We start from the raw sequence: 6,929 nt of genomic DNA on the forward strand, positions 1-6,929 counted from the left end.
GATGCGTGGAGGTATCAGCTTTCGGCGTCAGCGAAGCTGGAGTTAGCCAGTGCTGTCAGTGCCAAAGGTGAGCTTGTCGTGACGGTGCCTAAGGCTGGAAGGGGATTTGGAGAGGGAGGAGAGGGTTGGGGAGGATTAGGCCGGCTCGTCCTTGTACAGTAATCAAATTTAACTTCCTTTTTTATTGCCTGAAATGTGGGTTTTTTTTATTTCTTTTTTATTTTTTTTATTTTTGCATTTTTTTTTGTTTTTGAGCTCTGTTTTTATGGAACGCATGAATTGGTTCTATGCTTTTCTTGTGTTTCTATCAAGAAACATAGCTTAGTTATCTATAGATGTTTAATGCCTTTCAAAAGTGATATTTTTTTACAATTTCAATTCCAAACACCATTCTTAGAATCATTAATGTGCAAGTCAATCAGTTCTTTTTTGATTCATAATTAACTTGGTTTGTGAAGTTAATGTGCGGCTTTCTTTGATATTATTATTATTATTAAATCGTGCTAATGAATCTATGAGTGTGTATTAGCAAAAACAGAGATAAGAAAATTGGATCTCAGAGAACTGACAGAAGAAAAGCTGCCAACACTTAGATGCGGTTTAGCAAACAGCACATTCCAAACTGGATATTACAACAAGGCTGGTTTAGCAAACAACTCATTATATTTCGTCTTCTATTGGAGAGTAAATTGAACCAATTAGATTTATTTGCAACAAGGCAGGTGACTGATACTGAAATTTTCGGTTTGGTGGAGACGACGAGCACTGACGGCATAGGATAATTGCAGTGGAGAGATAATTGCATGGGTATTTTAGAAAGAATAAAAAGGATAAAATAGGTATTATAATATTAATTTATGTCAGATTTATGACAAATGAGTAATTTTGCACAATACCAAAAGGTTAAAAATATTTATTACACACTTTTTTAAATAAAAAATAAAAATATTATAAAAAATATTCGAGAGCCTTTTTTTGCACTTATCCTGTATTCAGGTGCCGAATCAAATTGATCAGAGGTGGTTCCACGGCGTTAAAGTTTGAGAGTGACGTATTATTGCAGTAGTTATCATCTTCTTCGATAATAAAGAGAACTGGGATACAGAGCTTGTGCCAGGCTGTTTTCAGTTATTTATATTTATTGCATTGTCTTCTTCTGAAATTTTCCACCTCTAAATACATATATTTTGAAATAAAAGATGGATGATGCCACATGGGATATTCGGCCGCTATTGGAAATTTAAGAAGAAGAAATCTAAATGGTAGGGATAAGCTATATATATATATATATGTGGTAGGGATATCAAGTCATGAAATCAAAATGCATGGGAAATATCGCGTAGCAGTTGAAGGACTGTATAGTGCTTTTATACAGTAAAAATAGTGCTTTTATTCACTTTCGCCAGTTGTCTGATGGAGTACAGTAAATCTGACCCAAACCCCACGCATCGTCATTTTCATGATAGCTGGCATTTTTTATTTTTAAAACGACCTTTTCAAAAAGTAAACAATGTTTTGGATGAATACAAAATATATATATATATGTATGTGTGCATCAGTTCACGGACTGTTCTTAGATAATCTTACCCGATCTCTCTCTCTCTCTCTCTCTCTCTCTCTCCATCAATTTACGGTCCTCTCTCACTCTCATCTTCTCCATTTCTCACACACTTAGTACATTTTTTTTACACAGGGCCGGCCGTGGCCGCCTTGGGCCTTAGATTTTAGAGGGCCTCAGTAGGGGTTGGAAAAAAAATAAAAATAAAAAATAAGTTAGGGCAAGTTTCAGACGACTCAATCTGCTTCGACACTCCGCAGGGCGCAGCCTCCGCTATCGCCTCAGGTGACAAGGTATGTCCATCCTCTCTCTCTCTCTTCTCTTCTCTTCTCTTCTCTCTCCTTTTGCATGAATCGATCTTTTATATATGTTTCTTTCTTTCGTTCATCTCATCATTTGATTTGTTCTAACTTTGGTTCGTTTGATTCGGGCCTTCCAATAGTGAAAAGTAGCTAGGGTTTTGTGTGTCACTGTGTGTGTGATGGCTATCAAAAGCTGAATGAATATACTATGGTTCTCTTAGTATTTTAATAAATGTGTGCCTTTCTACATGTATCTTTCATGGCGATCGAGTCCATAATCTATGGCAGGTACTTTTTTTTTTTCCCCCCTCCCTAAGTCCACTCCAATCTCACAACAGCAGCAGCCATACCCCTTTTCCTCATAATTTTTTGCATTTTCACATTCAATCCCACGAAAATTAAGGATCCCTTCTAGTGGATTGAGGTAATAATTAACTTTTTCAATCTCTAAATTATGCTCATAATTAAAAGTACCAAATTAAGGGTATTTTTATTTTTATTTTTATTTTTATTTTATTGTTATATGAAGATACATATATACCACCATTATTGATGTTATTTGAAGTTGGCTCAGCTAGAATTTCAGTTAATAATATTGTCAAAGCACTTGCCATCAGAATGTACAAAAACATGGAAATCAAGAGCAGGCTTTAACAAAATAAAAGTTAATGGTTTTTTCTATTAATTTGCGCAGGTCTTCTGTAGCATTGATCAATTAATCACTGCGAGTTATTGGCTCCCAAAAAAATTAATATTTGTGGCCTCCACTATATATGATAGTGGAGGCCACATATAACCTAATAGTCCCCCTACTTCTTCAGTATTACAAGTTTGTAATCATCAAATTTTAGTAGCTATATAAACAATGAATGTAAAAGAAGCTGCAGTTTTTTGTTCTCCATTTAACTGTTCTCTTCATTTTTTTATTTTGCGCTTGTGAAAATTTTGCACTCTTTAATTGATAAATTTATTGTTATTAGTTAGTTGTCTTATGCACATTGCACACGCGCACAATTATTTATTGGTGGTGATAAAAATTTATAGTTATTAGTTTATTGTCTTAAACACACAACACATGAGCACAATTATTTATTGGTGGTGATAGATTTCTAGTTATTAGTTAACTGTCTTATGCACACTATACTGGCGCACAATTATTTGTTGGTGGTGATAAATTTATAGTTATTAGTTAGTTGTCTTTTGCACAATGCACAAGGGCACAATTGTATTAGCTATAGAATTTGAAAACATCGTGTTAAAATTTTGCACTCTTATAATTCTTTTTTGTGCGTGTGAAACTTAAGGCCTCACATTTGAAAGTTCGCCTAGGGCTTCTCGGCCCTGTTTTTACACCTTTTATCTCCATGACACATCTCCATCTTTGTTGTAACCTTATACATCTCTCCGTCAACTGATTTTGAAGGCACCACTCTCTCTCTCTACCCTAAATATCAGATCATGCCTCCTCAATCATTAGGTACCTAACTCCTCTTGTTCTTCTTCTTTCTATTAAATCTTTGCTCATATATTATTTTATTCATGTTTTGCATCTTTCTTTTTTTTTTTTTTTTTTAAGATGTGAATGAAAATGCTTCTAATTAAATATTTAAGTCTATGTTTTTAAATTTAGTTTAAATTTTGCCCTTTTAATATAGGTTTTATTCTTTCAAAGAAGAAACAATTTGGATTGAGTAGAGCCAGAAAAAAGAGTAAGTTATTTTGTATTTATTATTTATTCTATTTTATTTATTTTTATTTAAACAAGGTTATTGTCATTTTGATAAATTTATGTAGATGGTAAGGGAGTCATTACCCAAATGGATTTACTGCAACTTTTTGATAGTTTTAGAGAAGGATTGCAAAAGTTTAATTAATATTATAAAATTTGGGAAGTGACTTTGTATTGCAATAAGAGATGGGACTGTAGCAAGACATGTTAGGTTCTTGAGAAGTCAAGGAGTTACATTACTTCTCATCCATACTCTAGAGTACTAATGCCCAGCTGCAAGGGTCAAATTTCAGTCAGTTATTGTTTTCATTCCCGAAAACAGATTCCATACTAAATTTTGTTTTGGTGCTAGTTCTGAGAAATAAGACACAAGTACATAATGGAAGCATATTGTTCACAGCTTGAAATGTTGTCAAAGATTTAAATTAGTTTGATTATATTTTACCTCTTTAAGGAATTTTTATTAACATTTCTATTTTTGTACCTGATACTTTAAAATAAGCAAGGAAGATTTTGGCTTGATGTGATTAAAATATTTTATATATTCGTTGCTATTTGTTACTATATTTTTGCCTTCAATGATGTTTTTATATTATGCCTCCTTAGGAATCGTTCATCCTGGCGTGTTTGGTCATTACATCAGAACATGGATGTTTCCAAACTTCAACGCAATTGTAAGTTTAACATCTTTTTGTGATTTTCTTTCTCTAGCCCTGGCATAATTCCCAATTTGTGTTTGATCATTAAATGGCAGACTTCGTAAAGATTTTACAGACGGTTCTATAAACAAGGGTTGAACAAAAGTTTAAGAGAAGGGTCGATGCAGTATGGTAATGTTGATTTGGCTAAGCCTTCCCAATTCAAATACATTACTGTTATCGACTTTATGTGGATGCGCAGTAAGGCAAAGAGGTATGATGTATTCGAATTTGCTTAAGGAACGTATTCGCGTTTTGGACAAATCTATTGGGTCAATGCTGAAACACCCTGTGATAGTTTTTATTTGGATAGCTCCACCCAAGGGATGGTACAAGCTGAATATTGATGTCTTTGTAAACAAAGAGAGTGATGGTACCATAAGAGGAAGTACTGGAGGAGTCCTCCGAGGACTTGTTACAACAATGCATTTGATTTCTATTCCAAATCTGGCTTCTAGAAATGAAGTATTATTAGTTGGCATTTGTCGTATTTTGATGAAGTGTTGCAACATGGCACGTACGTGGAGAATATAATATTGGAGTGTTTTGATAAGAATGTTATTGAAGTGCTAAGGCGTAACAAGCATGTACCACAAGAGTATTCGCAACTTTATAGGTTAGATTTCAATTATTTATGCTTTAAAATTATTTATACTTTAAATTTAGATTTAAGTTTTCGCTTTTGTGTAAAAATTATTGTTATGCAGGGATATTTTTGATTTGCTAGCCCTATTCAACAAGTATATGGTAGAGTTCGTATATCCGACGGGAAATGAAGTTGCCAATCGATTAGCATATTTAGTTATACAACCGAAAGTCGATTTAGCTGGAAAATGATCAACGGTATGATCAACGACTCAAAGATGATGATATTCAGAAGAGAATACGATTTCATATGCCTGGTTATTGCCGAGAAAGATTGCAAGTCGTCGATTGGGAGTTTATTGACATGGTTTAATTGTTTGTATAAAATCTCTAGAGTACGATTTTTCTATTTTCTTCCAACACTGTGCAAGTGCAATTCTATAGTGCATCAAATTTGTGCACCATTCTCTACAAGAAAACGGTCTTTACACTTTTTGTATATTTTTGACAAAAATGACTTACAGCATAGGCCTAAATACTCATATAGATCGTGATTGTCGTATTATTTGCTTGTTGGTAATAATCTTTATCTTTTCTAACTTGTGCCTTCTAGATTGATCAAACTTGTATGGATTGAGAAAGAGTGGTTACTACATACAAATTATAACAAGTTTTCATTACTTGGGAATTGGCGAACAAAAACTCAAAACTAGTCTAATTTGACCAAAGAAAAGTTGGACCGTTGAAAGTGCATTTTGATGATTGTTGCAATATTTAACATGATTATTGTGCTAGTGTTGTATACACAGTTAGAGTTCAAGAATCTAAGCAGAATGAAAGTGTATGTAGTGCAAACATTCAATTTTCAATTTGTGTTGTTAAAATGTGAATACAATTTAGGTACTTTTTGAACAATGGCACTTTTTTAGTTTGCAAAATTGAACAATGAAACCACAAATCAAGATAAAAGTATTTTATTATCATTTCACTTATGAATTAATTTATTTGAATGATGTATTTACGATTTTAACCTTCTTTAAGTATTTTAATGGACAAAATTAACCTTCACATGTGTTATTTTGACAATTATGATCATTGACAAAGGGGAGACACTATATCTATGCTCTTTTGATTATTTACAACTTTGTGATTTTTATTTGCCAATAAACTCTAATATGATACTCATCGTGTCCATGCTTTCTAGATTCATAGTAATGAAACTTGATTTTGAAGCAATTTTTTTGGATTCTTGAAGCCATCAAAGGGAATTTGCTAAGAATGTGGAGATCAATTAATCTCCAAATTCCCACACATGTTTAAACTTGTTTGTATATAGAGGTTATTGTTCTTTGATTGGAGGAGTATGGAGTTTGGCTTTTGTTAGATGTTTTTGAAACTTTGGATATAGTATTGTGGTTACTGGGTATTTTTATATTTTGGTTATCTACTTTTTCACCGTATGAGCCAACATTACGAGGATGTGAGAGATTATTTGATATTTGGATAATGTGGCCCCATTTATAGACTATATAAATTATAGTAAGATGTGATCTTACGGGATCTAAAACCTTCGATTATTCATGGTTAATTATAGTGATATCTAGGGGTAGAAGTTAGGCAGGCCCAGCTCAGTTCGGTTCCAATCCAACTTTAATCTGAAGTCAGGTTGAGTCGGGTCGGCCTATGACAATATTCCAACCTTGAATATTTCAGGTCGGACGGGCTAATCTGTTGAACCTAGGTTTTCCCTCTTTTTTCTCTCATTTATTTATTTATTTTTTTTGAAAAAAAAAAAAAATATGCAAATAACATTTGTTCTTTTTCCTGTTTGAAATCATCAATTTTATCTTAGAAATTTTTGTGTGCTTTCAATTTTAATACAACAAAAATAAAACTTACCTTATTTACTTTAGAATATATATATATATATATATATATATATATATATATATATATATATATATATATATATAACCTTTTCTTTTTATTTGTTATTAAATAAAGTTTTATTTTTAAATTATTCCAAAAGAAACCCTAAAACAAACTTATACAAGGCA

At 32.6% G+C, this 6,929-nt stretch overlaps 1 long non-coding RNA gene across 2 annotated transcripts; it reads left to right on the forward strand.

Moving 5' to 3' along the window:
* The first annotated feature begins 1,558 nt into the window (after positions 1–1,558).
* On the forward strand, positions 1,559–5,471 carry LOC132283461 (uncharacterized). 2 transcript variants are annotated; one of them, XR_009472046.1, is made up of 6 exons: positions 1,559–1,851; positions 3,284–3,337; positions 3,516–3,569; positions 4,196–4,263; positions 4,344–4,903; positions 4,995–5,471. It is a non-coding gene; the product is annotated as an uncharacterized LOC132283461 (long non-coding RNA). The 2 variants fall into 2 exon arrangements; XR_009472045.1 differs by lacking the exon at positions 3,284–3,337 and having other exon boundaries at positions 1,560–1,851.
* The last annotated feature ends 1,458 nt before the right edge of the window (positions 5,472–6,929 follow it).

The sequence above is a fragment of the Cornus florida genome, unplaced genomic scaffold, assembly GCF_030987335.1.
Source record: "Cornus florida cultivar Cherokee Brave unplaced genomic scaffold, ASM3098733v1 CherokeeBrave_3.0.0_Hap2_Chr11, whole genome shotgun sequence".
NCBI classification, from domain to species: Eukaryota; Viridiplantae; Streptophyta; class Magnoliopsida; order Cornales; family Cornaceae; genus Cornus; species Cornus florida.